Source organism: Mesocricetus auratus, unplaced genomic scaffold (assembly GCF_017639785.1).
Source record: "Mesocricetus auratus isolate SY011 unplaced genomic scaffold, BCM_Maur_2.0 Super-Scaffold_100003, whole genome shotgun sequence".
Classification (NCBI taxonomy): Eukaryota; Metazoa; Chordata; class Mammalia; order Rodentia; family Cricetidae; genus Mesocricetus; species Mesocricetus auratus.
Window position 1 is genome coordinate 56820446 of NW_024429188.1, and position 19344 is coordinate 56839789.

Consider the following 19344-nt stretch of genomic DNA (forward strand, 5'->3'; position numbering starts at 1 on the left):
TTTTAAGCAACTTGACTGGCATGAAAATACAAAATTACAGAAGGAAATAGGAAGACATCAGAACTGAAGTTGCTGTATGCAAATACTGAGGACAACATTATGTATAACTAAATCTTTCTGAGTTGCAGATCGAATGTGTCAATTCACATTCAGCCCTGGAAGTAGGACTGATGGGCAAATTATTTTTCCTTTTCTTATTTTATGTTCTTTCTAGCTGTTTAATCTCTTAAAATGTATTCCAAATCCAGGGTGATTTGTTACAGAATGCACCCCAAGACCTGGATTTGCATGTCAAAAAATGTTCTTTGCTTTTATTCCCTATAACATGCAAATAGGAACACAATGTTAGAACACAGGGGAAAATAGTATTAAGACTCTGCTTGTATGCAGTGACAAACTGATCCCCACCAGCAGTATCTGGGGATCATATAAGCTCTAAGGCAGTGTTTCTCAACCTGTAAATTGAAACCCTTTTGAGAAGTTGAATGACCCTTTCAACAGGGATCACCTAAGACTATCAGAAACTCCAGATATTTACATTACAATTGATAACAGTAGCAAAATTAGTTATGAAGTAGCAACATAATAATTTCATAGTTGGGGTCACCATGACACGAGAAACTGTATTAAAGGATCACAGCATTAGGGAGGTTGAGAACCACTGCTCCAAGGCACACTTCTCATTCATAAAACAACTAGAAACATCACTATTTACCATGAAAATGGAACATATGAATGTCACTGGCATAATGGGACCCAGGGGGTAGCAAGTATTGTGCCAAGGGCTGAAGGTGTGAAATGGTGACCAGATGTTGGAAGAGAGTGTCTATCAGAACATCACAGGAAAAGAACTAAATGTGTTTCCAAATGTCTCCATTAAAAATAATATTCGCATGAAATTTTCCTTTTGAGATGGAATGGTGCCTACTTAGCACAGACCCTGGCACATACTGAGCACTCAATATATTGTTGCTAATTGAATAATCATAAATTATAAACTAAAACAACCAGATACAATTTTCCAAGCTCTTTAATCACAGCTGGTGAAAGATGCGAAGTTATAGTAAAATTCTTCATGTATTAAATCAATTACTTTAAGAAGTGATTTTAGATTTGTGAAATTTTATTTTCTCACGTCATGGTTTAAAGGCCTCATTTATCTACAAGTATTTTCTTAGGGGTGATGGGTAAAACTACCGTAGGCACATACAGAATCGTGGGCAGTGGGAAACAAGAAGTCAACCAACTGAAGGTAGGAAGGAATAAAAACTTCTGAAATTGGAAGAAAACTATCCTTACCATTGTTAATATAATCATAAAAGTTTGTTCTTTTAGATAAGTGATAGTAAAGAATAAAAAGGAGAGCTTGGGATCTCAGTAGCACAGTGCTTCCCTGATACAGGCAAGACCCCAACTGCAATTCTCAGTAACGTAATGAATGAATGAGATAGTCTGATTTCTACTGTCAATAATTGCTATTATTTCACTAAATTTAATTTCCATTTCAATAGATAGTATCTTAATACTTTACTGTGCCACATGAAGAGAGGACAGCAGCGTACATGTGTAGCCTGAGTTAATGTTGAGACTGGTTTTTGAGGCAAGCAAGGTTGAAAGAATTAGAAGTCTGGAAGTTGGCAAAAAAATCGGAGGGTAGCAACTACTGTTTCTGTTTAATTTTAATGTATTTTCAGGGTGTAGTTGTACTGGTATAAATCACAGCTAGAAGAAATTAAGAAGCCCTTAGGTGGGGGCCAGGGAGATGTTTCAGTGGGTAAGAGGACTTGCCATCAAGCAGTATAACCCAAGTTCAATCCCTGGGATCCACAAATTAGAAGGAGAGAACTGACTCTTGCAAGTTGTTCTATGACCTGAGTATGCAAAAAATAAATGTAATAAAAATTTAAAGAGAATTCTGTAAGAGAACTTGGCCACTACTGGAGAGTCAGAGAGAAAAATGACAGATTCAATCCTATCTTTGTTTATCTGTTTCTTTTTCTGCAAATGAAATAGTCATCACTTGGAAGTCTCCTGAATCTCAGTGTTCATTTTTGGGACCTATCTTCTTTATTATTTCACCAAGTTTGCTTTCTTTTTCATTCTGGTTTCTCCACTGGATTGTTTTACTGTGTTTCTACTCTTTGTCCAACTGCTTAACCGCCTTCTCTTGTTCTTTCTGGAATATGTTAACATCATGGAGTTATTGAAAATCATTTTCTCTAAGTCATTTAAGCTGAATATAACAGGATGCCCTTGGCTCATTCTTAATTTGTAATCCTACAAGTACCAAGTTGACAATAATAATTACAGAGAAACGAAACTAACTTCAAACATTGAGAAGCAATCTCCACCTACTTATGTACTATTTTTCCAATTTTAAAGGTATTTTTACCATATTCCAATCAATTATGAAATTTGAACACTTAGTGATTTTATGTGATCTTTTCCATTTCATGAAGAAATGTCTATTCTCAGATTGTATTACATATCAATTGAACATTATGCTTCTTTTGAAGAAGATTTGTATGTCTCTTAAAGATAGGAAATACCACTAAATCAGAAGTTTTACCGTAAATTCTAATCTATATATCATTTTATTCTGTTATAGCTTTGAATAAGTGATTCATCTTCCTCAGCATAAGAACAATAATGGTAATAGTAAATATGCATTGTTTGCTATTGATATGCAGGGAGTACTTTAGGAGGCACACTGTAATATTTATAATACCATAACAAAGTAAGAACTATTATAATAATCATATCATTGATTTAAAGTTTAAAGATGTTAAAAATTGTTCAATGTTGGGAATTGAAGTCCAAGCAGCTAATCAGTATCAGGTCTACAATTCAAATCTGTCTTGATTCCAGAGATTACTCTTTTTTTTCTTCTCAGAACTACAAGTATTATTAGCTGACAGCTCTCCTCATGATCCCGGGCTGCTGGGACTGGATGTTCCCGGATGGGCAGCCCTAGTCCTTCGCTAGGAAAAGGGAAAGGTGAACAAAAAGAAAGAGAAAGTATTAGGTGGTGGAGTGTCTGAAGTAAAACCCCTGACAGAGTTTAAGGAGAGGTTCCATTTCAAAACTTCTGTCATAGACACTTTGATCAGTAAACATCAGAACAAAATACCACGAGCACATACGGCATTCTCTTAATACTGTGAAATAATATTGGCTTATAGCATTTTATTCAATCTTATATTCCTCATTTATGAAAATAGTATCTTAGGTAGATGCTTAGGGTCTCTTTCATCTCTAATATATCAAGGGTCTAATACCAAGTAACACTTTGATCTCAGCTATCAGCTGAAATAATAGTAAGAGCAAAATGCAGGAAATAAACTCTTTCCTTTATATCATATGGAAATTGTCAAATTATGTCTTTCCTAATGATTTTGAGAAGAAGGAACATGCATAATATCAACAAGGTCCTGAGTTAACATGGTTTAAAGTGGGGGAAAGCCCAGCATTTCAAATAGGAAAGGAAATATCAGAGAGAAACATACAGTTTCTCTGTTCATGAATCTATGTTTGGCAGGAAGAAATAGACATTCTCTTCTAAAAATGGAAGAGAAAATCCCTGGGCCTACTGTTAAACAATAACAATGAAGCGAAATGCCTCTGAACTTGCTGAGGAGAATTCAGGGAGGCTTGACTTTCAAGGAGGAAAGACTTGGTATATTAATTTCAGTGTCATAAATAACAAATTACTACCAGGGAGTAATATTCCAGAAGAGAAGTACATGCCTCTGGTTGACATACCAAAAAGGCATGGAGCACTAGTGAGGCCAAGAGTTATTCCGGGAGTTATTTTCCCTCCACATTCTCTTCCTTTAAGATCTTGCCCACTGCTGTAGCTTCAACTATCGCATCTATGTGGATGACTCCCAAATTTATATCTGAAGTCCTATCCTATCACACTAGCTCCAAATCTGTACCTCAGCTGCCCCTTGGGCAATTCCACACCGACATTTTGACGCCACTTCAAACCCTTGAAATGCCAAATCTGATTCATTTATCTTTTGCTCAAAGCCGGTTCCTGATAAAGTGAAGAAGGCATGTTACAATCCATAAGGGCAAGTACAAATATTAAGTACTACTGTTTCTGTTTGTCTTCTATGTTTTCTGGAAACAGGGTCTTTTTGTGTGGTCCAGGCTGGCCTGGAAATTTTACTCTCCTGTGGCAGCTTCCTGAGTAATGTAATAAGTACTGTGCTACAATTCTTGGATTACATTATTATTATTACTAACTGTCAATGATAGCACTGTTGTCCTAGAAATCTAAGCAAGAGACTTCAGAGTACTGTCCAAGTCTAAGCACTTAGCTAAATCTAGTAGAGTCTTCCTTTGTGAGATCTTAAATTCTCAACATCATGAATCACCTCCACACTGATGATTCTTCAATCTTTATTTCTCCCCTTGTTTCAATGAATGCACATTTGTAAATCTCTCGATACATGGTGATCAAAAACTTTCTGATAAAACCAGGCATGATGGCACATACCTGTGATCCCAGTACTTGGGAGGTAAAACGAGTGGGATCTGAAACCAGCCTGAACTTCATAAGACCCTGTCTCAAAAATATTACACATACTTTCAAATACCAGACATCTCTACTCAGATGTTTTTCTGGCACCTCAGTCTCCAAATTCCCAGAGTTAAATGAATTTCCTTTGCTAAATCAGCTTTCCCTGGCTTCTCAATATTAATTATTAAACAGTACAGTCTATTCGGTCACTTAAGAAAAAAATCTAAAGCTAAGTGTGGAAATGGGGCTCAGTAGTAGAACATATGTAGTGTACATGCATAATGCCCTGGGTTTATTTTTAACAACAAAATTAACCATAAGCTTCATCCCTAGAGGGGAGTTGCCTCTGAATTTCTTTCTTTTTCTTGATAACCTACATCTAGTATTCTCTGAGCCAGCAGCCTAAAGAACAACTTTTGACTCAGACAAACCTAGACAGAAATTTAGTTTGACAAGTTACTGTCTGATGTTGGACAATCTTTTAAACCTTTTTGAGCCATGATTTCTTCCTTTGTAAAATGATGGTGACATACTTATTTCATGAGGTTGCTTTCTGCAATAAATGGAATTATTGTGTACAGTTCTGATAACAAAGTAACTCTCAAAAATGTATTCCCTGTCTTCACCTCACAATTGGATTACAAATAGGTTCTTTTCTCTATTTCATTTATCTCTGCCATAGTCTGTATTTCTTTTCTTCTACTGGCTTTAAGTTTAGCATGGTCTCCTTAAAGTTCCTTAAGGTGTAACGTTAGGCTATTGATTTGAGATCTTTCTTCATTTTTTAATGGAGCCTCAATATGCTACCCAAGCTGGTGCCAAATTGCACATTATCATCCTCCCTTTTTTATTTTATAATATAGTAATTTATAGGTACAAAGTTTTCTCTGAGTACTATTATCACATATTATATATTTGGAATGATGTTTTGAATTTTGATTATTCCTAGTAAAGTATTTTAATTTCCATGTTGATTTATTTTTTTGTCCCATGATCTGTTTTTAAAATGTTTTCTTTGTAGTTGTGAATTGCTTCGTATCTATGTATTTGTGGATTTTTAAGTTTGACTTTTCTTTTTAGCTCTAAGTCTGTTTAGATTGATGTTAATGTAAACAGCTGCTTTCATTGCTATTTGAATGGAATATATTTACATCTTTTCACTTTCAATCTACTCGTGTTGTTAGATCAAAAGTAACTATCTAACAAGATATAATGGTGCACACATGTGATCGCAGCATTCAGAAAGCAGAAGTATGATAGTTGTCATAATTTTTAAGCTAGCCTGGAATACATGGTGATTTTCAGGCAAGCCAGGGTTACAGAATGAAAACTTGTCTCCAAAGAAAAGTATCTTGTAGGTACCATATAGATGAATCAGATTTTATTGCCTTCATGCCAATATGTATCTTTTAATTGTATAATCAATTTACAGGCAAATGTTAGCAACATTTATGGACTTCTGCCATTTTGCTAATTTAAAATGTATTTTATCTATTCTTTAAGAATTATATGCATGTAAACAATGTATTTTGATTGTATATAGCCCACTTTATATTCTCCTACTCCTCCTAAACACCTCCAATCATGATTGCCTCACAACTTCGTGTCCTCTTTTTATAATCTTCTAAGTCCAATTAGTGATTTCCATATGGGTATTGTTTAGAGAAATTCTAGAGCATGGGCAAACTATTAGGGGCCACATTCCTGAAGAAAACTAACTCTCCCTTCTCTTTATTTATTCCAGTTTCTTTGTGTGCATTTATATTCTATTCTGTTCTATTTTTGTCTTTGATTAATATTTTTATTATACCATCTTAATTTCCTCTTCATTTACTTTTCTGTATATGTTACAGTTATTTTAGTAGTTACCATGGGGATTATAGTTAACACACCAAATTTATAAGAAAGTAGTTTGAAATTGATACCAAATTAACTTTGAAAACTGAATATCAGCAATGCTCTACTCCACTTCTAGCTCTTAACCAGCTCTAGCTCCATCATTTTCCCTTACATGAATTTAATTTTTGCATGTATTTAGTCTTTCTCTGTATACTCTTTAACATTGATTATGATTCCTACTTGCATTTGTCTTTAAATTGCATATGAAACAAACACAAGACTTACAAACAAAATACAATAATTTTAATTTATGTTTACTTGTATACTTAAATTTATTAGAGATATCTCTTTTGTACTACTTAGTGTGTGGTTTCTCTTCATTTCAGTCTAAAACATTTCCTTTGCCACTTCCTGGAGGGACTATGTATGTGGCTACCATCCTCTATAGTCTCCTAGCTTTCACGTATCTCAGAATGCCTCAAAATGTCTCCCTTTTGAAAGACAGTTTTCCAAGCATATTGTTTTCAGTTAACATATGATTTAGCAATACCATTTCTAGGTATATAACTGAGAGAATTGAAAGCAACATCTTCAGCAGAAATCTTCATAATGCTAGAGAAAAACTAAGGACAAATAATATTTGAATAGTAATAAGATAGAAAGAACAAGTATCTCAATAAAATTCATAAAATTAAATGAATTAAATAGAAGAAATATAATATAGTATAATCAAAGTGAGTGCAGAGAATAAAGACAAAGAAATATCCTTCAAGAGAAAATGATAAAGTGGAATAACAAAGATGATTTAGTAAGTATACTTATAAAAGAGGATAATACCTACAAATGGAATAATGCATTAGAAAAATTAACAACCAAAATTCCTAAACTAATATAAGAATTTGATTTGCAAATATAAAGGATATACTCTGTATTTCAAGTAAATTTGATTTATTAACTGAAAAAGTAGATTCCTAATTGCATCATTAAATGTTAAAGAAGATTGCTAAAACCTGAAAACAAGTAGTGTACACACACACACACACACACACACACACACACACACACACAAACCTGCCTGATATCAGATTTGTTACATCCCTTCAGATACAGCTAATATCAGAAGGTAAAAGAGAAGCATCTATAAAATTATAAAACAAAGGGTGAATCAAAAATACTAGCTAAGTTGTTTGATGACGTAAACTTCACAGTATTAGCGGTAGTAGTCATGTAGTATGAGCATGACTGCTTATGAAGCATGTGTATGGGAATGTGTGCTGCCGTGCACATGGATGGAGGTGAAAGGACAACTTATGGAGTCAGTTATTTTCTTCCAGGTGGGAGGATTTTACAGCAAATGCGCACTGAACCAGCTCACTACCAACTCCTTCCTTCCTTCTCTCCCTCTATCCTTACTTCCTTATTTCTTTTATTTCTTGTTCTATACTTCTTTTTCTCTTTCTTTCTTTCTTTCTTTCTTTCTTTCTTTCTTTCTTTCTTTCTCTCTCTCTCTCTTCCTTTCTTTTCCCTTTCTTTTTCCTCTCTGTCTCTCTCTGTCTCTGTCTCTGTCTCTCTCTTTCTTACTTTCTTTGTTTTTGAGCCAGTCTCCCTATGTGACCCAGGCTAGCCTCAAAAATCACTGTCCTCATTCCTCAATTTACTAACTGATGGGCTTACACATGAAAGTTCCACACTTGATTTAATAGGCATTTTAAAGCCTCAAATAATTCAGAATGCATAGCAACCCTGAACCCTCCTTGGGGAAAAATAATTACTGAATGATTAAATATGTCATTAAAATAGTTAATGATGAATGACTAACCAACAGAAAAGAAGAATGTGTTAACTCCAGAGAAAGGATTGGTAGTGAATATTTATCCTCCTTAAGCATAGCCTCCAGAACAAACTATAGGGTTTATGGTTACACGGCAGGCTGTAAATGTAAAAAACTTGATAAAATTGTAAATGAGATGTATTGTGATTACTTGTGCATATATTACATATAACATAAGTGTGAAAATATCATAACTCATAAAATGGTGGAAGAAAGTACAAAAAATATAAGAGTATTATTTTCTTCATCTGTAATATCATGGTATCAAGATATATTATGCAAATTTGAAACATAAAATTAGTAATTCATGATTATGAAATGTCCTTTTAATTCTAAGTTTTTACTTTGGCTATTCATCAGATAGTCCTACCTCCCTGATTAATGTATGATTATTATGAAAGTCACCAATCCCCACAAAGGAAGAAAGTGTATTAGAAGACTAGAGGTAAGAGATGTAGAATTCCAATTAAGGATCAGCCTTGTACTAACAAACTCTATTACTACATAGTAGTCCCTAAAACACCATAGCCTTATCAGGACCTAGAAAACAAAGGTAGATTTTAAAAGTCTGATTACCTAGGGACTTGGGCACATTAACCAGATAAACAAATCACTCTGAAGTAGCACTGAAGTACATTAAGAAGCTGAATTCAGAATTCCTTACTGTGTCCAGGAGTAGAAAGAATGTCATTTTAAGAGAATTGCTAAGAATGCAATGATTAAGGAGTAGTTGTCGATAAACTTCTAGGGCAGGGGTAAAAACTGAACGAGGTCAGATGGCCCTCATCTGTACACAGACAAGGTATATCTTCACAGGGCAAAGTTCTCTTTGGACTCTTCTAGAGCAGTAAACTATGAGGTTAAGTCCTGGTTCTACTGCCGCTTTCCTAGCTACGTGACTTTGGACACATCATTTAACCTTTAAACTCTGGAAGTTTCTAGTTTCTGAGCACTATGGTTACTCTTGATAGTTTTTACATTGCTGAGACTCTGATACTCAGGACCCTGGCAGGCTGAGTGCAGAACAAAGCCTTCTTACTAGGCTTACCAGACACAACATTTCTGTTGACAGCCTTTGCCAAGACTATGAAACTGGCAAAGCTTATTATCAAATCTTCCCGATTCCAGTGGAAACTCTTCCACTTTCTTAGCTCGATGGACACTCCTCATCCTGCTGCTTGTTTCAATTCCTCCCCTAATCCTCCACCAACTAATCTAAAGTACTTCAAAGGGTGGCTGATAATAGCACCAACGGTGAAGGAGGGGCAGAGATTAGAGAAGCATTTATGGGGAGGAGAGGTTTTAACCTAGTAGGGCTATGTGGGTAAGGGGAATAGTCCAGTTTGCTGGACACACAGGGTTGATTTCTGGGAGAAAGGCTTTAGCAAGTTTAGATTAGGACCAAATTGTAGGGACTTTGTTCCACAGGGTTGATACTTTTAAAATTAACTGGTTTGACAATGAGGAGGTTTTGAAAGTTTTGTCCAGGGGGTGATATGAGCAGGATGAAGTGCTGTTCTCTAAAAGCTCCGGTTAAAATGTAAATCGTGTTCCCAGAGTGGGTAATGCTTTTGTTCACTAACACTTATTAACACAAACACCTTAAAGAGATTCATTATCAAAGAGCTTGGTGCCTTAAAGGACTGGATCACAGGCATGGGACAAAGTGATACTGATTATGAAGGGAAAGGGAGCAGCTCTGTGCCTAGGGTGGGAAGACAAGAACCTCTACATTACTGTCAGATTTAGGTTTGAGAAACAAATAAATAATCATAGTTCTTTAGTCTCATCTTTCTCATTTTTTTTCTGTGACAGGATTTCTCTGTGTAGCTTTGGAGCCTGTCCTGGAATTCTCTGTGTTGACCAGGCTGGCCTCGAACTTACAGAGATCCTCCTGTCTCTGTTTCCCAAGTGCTAGGATTAAAAGCTACTGCCTGGCCATCTTTCTCATAGCCTCATTTGAAACTTTAAAATGAGATTAATGCTTGTTTTGTGTAGAATATATTTGGGATAAAAGATAAGACAAAGAAGGTCGAATGAGATGGCAAGTGTTATAGCATTTTTCAAGTGACAAAATGCTGGAATAGTACAAGTGACGTAGTTTGCCTTTCAACCTCATAGTACCTCGCAGAGAGTTGGGCACTTTGTAATATGTATTATGGTTTAAATTAGTTGCTGTATTTAATATATTTTATAAAAATTATACACAGCTGAAAATCTCTTAAGCAGCAAAGGCCAAAATAAGAAAAAGAACTGATGGTCAATATAACTTGGATTTCAGAAGATACAAGGCTGCATAAGAGATGGAGCAGTTATTTACCTTTACTTTTGCAATAACTTCTGAAAGATGTATGAGTTCACTGCTAATATGCAATTGTTGCTCCAGCCTACCAGTACTGCATAATTAAGTACACACTCAGAGTACTGTTCTGTACAATTTAACCTTAAACAAGTGATCCAGTATGATTTGCTTATTAAAATAATTTATTGTCCTTTTGGTTTTTTTAGACAAAGTTTTTCTGTGTAACCCTGACTTTCCTAGAACTTGCTCTGTTGATCAGGCTGGCCTCGATCTCAGAAATCTTCCTGCCTCTACCTCCTGAAGTGTTATGATTAAAGGCATGTGCTACTATCGCCCAGCTTTGTCTTTAGTTTTTAATAAAAGAAGTGGGAAAATTATTTTTCTCAAACTACTTTATACCAAGAGTATCAGTTTCACTCTACCTTGTTATATAGTTTCACTCTACTGCTGAAATTTACATGATCATTTGAGGACTCTCGTCTGAATTTAGTTGGGAAAATATGAAGTCTAAAGCTGTAAAGAATATAGTCTAATTTTCAAGCCGCAAACTATCAGGGCCTAGTACGGGCCACTGTAAAGTGCCTGATGGTGACTTGTGCCGCAGTGGAGTTGTAATCATTTGTTCTCTGCCTTCCACCCACTTGTCTGCTTCATTAACTATAGCTCAACCTGTACCAGCACTCCTAGCTTCATAAAATGCTCTCAAATTGATAGAAATCGATGAAAATACATAGGAGTAAATGAAGAAATGAGATATGGAAACTAAGTTCTCAGAAAAACAAGTAATACATTCTGAATTTACAGACCTAGTTCCTAGTCCTGCTTAAATACTTACTACTTTTGCTAAGTCAGTTTCTTCTTCTGAGTCGCAGTCTCTCTATATGAAAATAAAAGACTTTAGTAGATTATATCGAAGACATCTACCTCCATCAGTTTAATTTTCCATGTGTGAGACTATGTGATAAAATTTTGTCTATTGACCATAATGAGTGATATCAAAAGGCACAGAAATATGTGGTGCTAGCCCTCATAATTTCATTACCTTATATAGAACTCTTGGAAAAACAATGAGGGAAAAAGTTCACTTGACTAAGTACTCGGTTTGTTGGGTTGGGACATTTTTATAGTATACTAAACTTTTCAAAATACTTGGTATTTAAGTTCATCATAAGCCGCATAGCAAGCCACACATGATAGCACCTACTTAAAATCCAAGCACCAGGAAAGCTGAGGCTGGAAGATCTTGCATTCTGTGCCAGCCTAGGCTACATCATGAGATGGAGTGTAAAAAAACTGTAACTCTGAGATCATAGGTGGATGTTTTATTGTCATGTATTTCCAGAGCTCCATTCTAGACCCCTGAATAGGAAACTCCTGTAAAGGTGGAGACTGGGAATTTGTACATTAACTAGCTAGCTCCTTAGCGCAATCCTAACACTTTCACTACAACATAGTACTTGCTGCAGGAATGTGAGTGAGGAGGTATTTATTCATGGCACTCGGTATTTGAAAACAAAAACCCTGTTTGCAGAACAACATATCAAAAATGTGTAACTAACAGTCGAACATGGTAGCATGCTAGTACTTGTGAGGCAGTGGCAAGGGGATTTATGTAAATTCAGGACTATATATTGAGATTCTATTTTAAAATGCAAAAACAAACTAAAATTAAAAATAGCAAACTTAGTAAGCTTGAAACAAAATATAAGATTACCTGAGAATTGGCCTGAGTGTATGTCAGTTGGTAGAGTGCTTTCTCAGAATGGACAACGTCCTACTCTGACTCCAGCAATGAAGGAGAACAAAAAAGATTGTGCAGAGGAGGAAAGTGACGTTTTAAATTTTAGATATAAAAGAAAGACCTTGGAATAACATTTTCAAGACTATCCCCACTCCATCTACTTGGATCCCAAACTGCATGAACACTGAAGTCTCTTATATAAAAGTACTATATTTGCAATTAACATCACATATACTTTAAAACATCTCTGGATTAATTGCAATACCTACCAAAATGTAAATTCTCTATAAATGGTTATTATACAGCATTGTTTAGAGAATAATGGCAAGAAAATAATTCATGCATGTTCAGTACAGATCCAATTAAAAATAAATTTTCAGTGAGCAATAAGTTTAATCCAGTGATGCAGAACCTATAGATGCTGCCTCCATTGCATCCATTGCATTTTCCTAGAAGACAGAACCATGACTCTGCCTTACACGAGGTGTTGGAATTTTCCCTTTGAAAAGAAGAATTTCCTGATAGTCTTTCAAAGCCAACCCGTCAGCAGCTTCTCTGTACTTGAGGTGCCTGGTAGGTGAAAGAGTGGGAAAAAACCAGAAGAATAGGAAAAAGAAATCAGAGAGAGAACAAGAGTGAGAGAATGAGAGAGCAAGAGACCGAGGGGGGGGGGGGGACGAAAGGCAAAACTAAGTCATATACAAATTAGCGACTATGAGAGATTAAATGAGAGATTAAATAAAGCTGGAAAGGATTGAAAACCGATAGGCAAATGGCTTTTTAGTTAAAGCAATTTGTCATATAAAAGAAAAAAACTTAAGTTTGACTTGGTGTCTAACCTGTGTCAGGATCCACTGGAGGTCTTGGTGCTCAAATGACTCTCTTCAAGAAGTGCAGAGCCCGTCTCAGGGGCGCTTTCGCTTTAGAAGGCTTTTAAAGAGGTGGGGCTTAAGGGGGGGGGAAACAGCATCCAAAGCCTTCTGCTTATAGCTATATACTAATTTACCAGACAGACAAATCCCTCTGGGTGACAGTGTTGGCCTGAGGTACAATGAAGAGCTCTATCTTGTGACTTTAGGACAAAGGGACATCCCACCCAGATTTATACTCCCTTCTAGGCTATCTAAAATTCCCAGTCTCTGTTAAAATGCAAATATCATTCCTGGAAGCAGTAACACATTAACCAGTTCACACCATTAACATTAGTTTCCCAGATGAGTTTTAGCAGGTTTTCTTGCAACAAGGTCCTAAGAGCATGGAATAAATCCCAGGAAAGTTAGATTTTGATTTAGGAGGTAAGAGACTGGGGTGGGGGTGGGGATGGTATTGAGAAAACGCTAGGAACAAGGTCCTTCCAGAAGGAAGGCCTTGAGCTGGCCATCGGGTCTGTGGAACGTGTTGGAAAAAGGGAGCAAGTAATGGAAGATGCTTGGGGACAGACAGATGAGGTGGAAGGAGAAAAAGCTGTGAAGCCCAATTTCTTTAATAACTCGGTATGAGTTCTCTAGAGCTCAGTATTTTTGTTGATAAAATAAGGGAGATGGATGAGATAATATCAGAGCTCCTTTGGGGACTTACATTCCAGGATTTTTTGCCTCACAATGTTTTGTTCCCCAATGAAGGGCCTTTAGCTCCTGAGTAACTTGGATTCCTAGGACCTTGACATGTAACAAGCACTGTGATTAGAAACGTGAGACCAAGAAAAGACTTAGGTAATAACTTGCTACCGGTTGGCTCTGCTGATAAAGTTCCAATAAATCACCCATTGGTTTGGAACTAGTGAAGAAGCTGCACTCTCACAGAGTCTAGTTGCCTAAATATAGGGGCGAATAACTAGAAAGAATGTATAAAGTTTTGCAGTTTCAACTTTTTTCTTTTTCAACAAATGGCACTGATGAGCAGTAATGGTTCTCCCTGAGCCGGCACTCAAGGAAAAGAAAGGCTCACAAATCTTCAGTTTGATGATGTTATCAAAAATCCATTAAACTCACAAAAAATTACTTGGCCATTTGTATAAGAGTCACCTCACAACAAATAATGTCATTCTAATGTATGTGAGATAAGAGCTCCTTAAGGGAATTACACCCTAGGATTTTTTTGCTTCACTTTTTTTTCTTTCTTTCTTTCTTTAATTTTTTTTTTTTGCTTCCTGATAAAAGACAATTTGATATAGAGAAAGTTGAGTTCCTAGGACTTTGGCAGTTAACAAGCACTGTAATTAGAAATATGAGACCAAGTAGTTATATAATGTACTATAATAGCAATAATAATAATAATAATAAATTTAGTTGTATATAATAAAACCCCTAACCCTTTAAAAAGTGTCATTAATCTCTGTTGATATTTTTGCTGAGTTCACAAGAAATAAGTAGAAGGGTAATAAGTTTTAATTATCTTATTCAAAATGGAAGGCAAAAAAGTTTAATTTTAATAAAAGGGAAAATGAATTATTTCTTATAGCGTTGAGCTATTTAGTCCTACAGATAGGACAGTTCTATAAAAACTTTAGTCCAGCCATTTCATTACATATCATAAAGTGACCCAGATGCAAGGCAGGTCAGGGTTCTGAACCTTCAGTGACATCATGCCATCAAGTACCTTAAAGTTGCAAGTAGGGTTGCAAACACCCAAATTATCACTTCCTATGCCTATGACCTAGAATGAACTATTAAATACTCTTTATATATATATATTATTTTTAAATTTAAATTAGAAACAAGGTTGCTTCACATGTCAATTTATTAAACACTCTTAAGCTTTGTTTTTGTCATTGTTTGTTTCTCATCTGTACAGATGTTCTGATACTTGTAATAAATAAACTCTAATTCATATATTGAAAAAATAGCATAACAACCAAACAGTTAAGGAAGATGTTTTAGATGTCCCAATCGTTGGCGATGGGGTCAGCAAAACAGAAAAAGGGAACTAAAAAGTCTAAAAGGAGTTTTTCTTGAGTGCTGCTAGTGTTCTCTCCTCCAGCCATTTTTAATACAATGCCAGAGATCAAACTTGGGGGACATGAGCATGTTAGGCAAGCATTCTAAACTCTGGGCTGTGTCCACAGTCCTTAATGGTGGTAAATCTCCCTCCATTTCCAAGCATTCAGTAGAGTACCGCATGGAAGGAAATGAAAGCCACAAGATAGGGAAAGCTCTCTGTGCACCTCAAATACACAAGCTACCCATGGGCAGGGGATCTTACCTGGATGCACTTCCCTGTGAGACTCTTTTATTCTATAAGATAGCTTTCCTTTTCTTCTTTATATTAAATATTGAACTACTAGGTAGGTTCTTAAAATTAATTATTTTTCTTATGTTTTAGATTTTAAAAAAATCACACTGTAGTTTAGGGTAGCCTACAAATCACTGTATCCCTGCCTGGCCTTGAATTTATGACAGTCCTCCTGCCTCAGCATCCTGAATGCTGGGATTACAGGTATAAACTCCCAAGCTCAGTGTTTAATTTACAGAGTTGTCAGTGATTAGAACAAGGGACGTTTCTAATACTTACAAATTGTACCATTCACGCTTCTGTCTGTAGGTAATGTTTACCTACAAGGTTCACATGGTATACAGAAGTAGCTGAGTATAACCTTTTCTTATTCCAGAGGTTTGGCTACGTATTTAAACTCAAGACATTGAAAAGTAAAGATTCGTGTTTCTAATTCCTCTGAGGAAAACAGTGGACATTTTGACTAGTGTTTGTGTATTAAGAGTCAAGGTGGCTTACACTCAATCATTTCATTTGTTTTCAAATTGCTTCCATTGAAATGGAACTCGGAACACAAGAAAATGTATCAGTGATTTTCATTTCCCCCAACCCTTGCTATGATGTGTGAGTCACTGTGTTCAAATTGCTATTTTGCTAGGCAACCCAAGCCTGTCTGCTTCTTTCTCATTGCTTTAGTCATTCCAGCAAGGCGTGACTTCCCCTGAGACTTGGGAATTGCAGTTTCTGTTATAACTGACATAGCTGTCAGATGGATTTGTACAGCCAAGCTTTTCACTGTCCTGATTCAGACCACAGTGACAATAAACCAGGCCTGTGGAATGTATATGTCAACAAATAGGCTTTGAGACTATGAAGGAGTATCAATATCTGTTAACATGTCACCACTCTTCCAAAATGAGTTTAGATTTTGCACCTGAACCAAGAACTGAGAAAAGCAATAAACCTTTCCTTCTGTAAATTTATCTCTGGTCTTGTCAATGATCTGAAAGGAAGCTAACAATTGTAACTTCAAAACAAAATTAAAGGACTTAGAAAATCTACTTATGTTTCTCCAGCTCTTCAGAACTGTACAAAAAGAGAAGAAGGAGGATGCTATAAGATTATGATTTCAGGGTACAGTGGGAAAGCACTCTTTGTCTGAAAATACCTTCTTTTGCTAAATTGTTAATTAACCAGTAGTTATCATTTAATAAGTCCTCCATTTAATAAACACTTGTGTCTCACTGTGATCCGACACTAACAGTAGAAGGTGACACAGAAGATAATCGTGTGGAGGAGGAAGTAAAAACCAGTTATCACCAAAGGAAGAAGAGTTCTGAAAGGAGAGCTATGCCATGCAATAGAAATCTCATACCCTGGTAGAAATGACTTTCCAAGATAGCAGATTTGCTTTCTAGGGGCTGAATATGTAGCCCAGTTGTAGAGTACTTGCCTACCATCTGTGTGGCCCAAAATTCAATGCATAGTACTACAAAAATTACTTTCTAAATCTTTTTATGTTCTACTTAATAGACAACAAATTTCTTCAGTTTAAACACAAGCAATTTGCTCCTCAGCTGTTACCACAACATAAATAAAAATCACTTTAAAGGCACATAAAAGAAGAGGATTTCTGTAAAAAAAATAAGTGTTTACAGCCCATACATGCTTAATGAAAAATCAAAACCTTTACAGTGATATACTTTTAAGCAGTTTTTTTATGGCTATGAAAGTTGTGATGTTTGCTATACGCAAGCAAATGCTGTTGGAGCAAGTTCAACTAAGCTACATTTTACTACTTTGTTTTCAATCAGAAGAGGTCTTCAAAATAATTTCCTTTTCAGTTACTCCATTTTGAAAAATATTAATATCATGGGAGAAATCAATTACTGAGTTTTTGCAGTGTTAGGTCTCAAATAAAGGGCTTTAAATGTGTTAGTAAAGTGTGATACAGCTGAGATATGTGCATTAGTTACCCAATTTTGAATGGAAATGATACACATAGGAAACTAAACAAGTGGTTTTGACTTCTATCGAATGGAACATATTCATTTAAAGAAAATCAATTGATTTTGACAAATTGTCTCCACGTAGCGCTGGTTGGTCTGAAACTCACCGTGCAGACCATGCTGGCTGGCCTTGATTTTTCGGCAATCTTCCTCCTTCTCCCTCCATCTTTCAAGTTCTAGGATTACAAGTGTGCACCACCACCCCTGGCATAAGAACTTTTGTTGTTGCTGCTGCAGGGTTTTTGTTTGTTCTTTGTTTTTGTTTCGACAAGTTTCAATATATAGCCCAGGCTGGATCTAAACTTTTCCCAATCTTTTCTCCTGCTTCAATATCCAAGTCCTGGATTAGATTAATAAATTAATATTGATTTAGACATGGGAGCACATGCCTCTAATTCCAGCACTTGTAAGGCAGAGGCAGGAGTATCAGTTCTAGGCCAGCCTCCACTACATACTATCCTGTGTCAAAATCAGTATAAAATAAATTATGATTGGCATTTTGTTCAAATTTCACCAGTTTTCTGAGTTTGCAGTGAGACAATGTAGGGGATCTTATTACCAACCTATCAGCAAGGCAGAGAGTAAATACTTATGACAATAGCAACAAAAAATAACATAATATTACCTGTGCAAAGCACTAAGCTAAACTCACCACCAGGTCTGTCACATTTAATCTTCACAGCAACCTTCCAAAAATGAAAAATTGCAACTGCTTAGTTCCATTCGAAAGATAAGGAAAGTTGAGCAAAGATGTAAATGATATGGAACTGGAATGCGGGTCCGTCTGGCTCCAGGGTTAGCACTTAACCACTGGGATAAACAGCCTTAAGACACTGTAGCATATCTGGTAGATTATTTTTTTAAAACTGTACAGAGGGCAACAGACTCCCCACAGACCCATCCTAGCGTGTTTCTCACCTAAGTTGGTAGCTTTCATACTATTGTCTAATGCCCACTTACAGGAAAATCACCCAAGGCATTTGTTAAAATTGTATGTCCCAAATGAGGTCTTCTACATCAGAATCTTAACAGGGGGTCGTGCCTGTTTTTTGTTTTTTAAATAAACTGTTGCAAGTGGTTTCTTCAGTTGAGAATCTTTGGTAGAAACTACATGCTGTGATCAGGTGTGCCTTGAGTGTATGTAGGCAGAGTCTGGCCACCTGTCTCCTGCCAGACTTCCCAATGAGAAACACTGTCCTTTTAATTCCTTGGTGTTACAATTCAATCAGCTTGTATCCTCCAAGCAGATAGAATCTGATTCTATAAGAAAGACCCATTATTTTTTACTGAGCTACTAAAATTCTCATCATTTCTTTTCCCCCCAAGCTCTTTGGATCTTTCAGATCAAGTGAAATGATGTTGTTCCCTGTTATTTTGTATTTCCTGTGAGTAACTGCTAAATACTAACAATCTGTTAAAAAGAATCGAGTTTGTACCCTAGCGTTTAGAATTATTCCTGAAAACCATAACAGATCTGTAACAGCAGCTGTTTCAGAACACAAAACTTCAATTTTATGAAGGCAGAAAAATATGATTTAGGCAGTACTAAAGTTTACAAATGTTGATGATACAGTTTTGTTAAATTGTCACGTTGCTAATAGCTCACCTTTAAATAGAATACATCTATGCCGGTGACTCATTTACCTTTTCCCCTTCTAGATTTGCTTTGTGCCTTTTGTTTTGCAGCGTCTATGAGACAGGCATTAGAAAAGCTATCCAGTGGCTTCACAATTCCAACAAAAATTAGCTTCAATCTGAATATTCTGAATCTCCAGGTCTGGTTCTAAGTAGAACAATGAAAATTATAGACTTATAGGACTGGAGAAAAGCTACAGGAATCCCGGTGCAGACTACTCATGGAGTCCATGTGACAGATCCAACCAG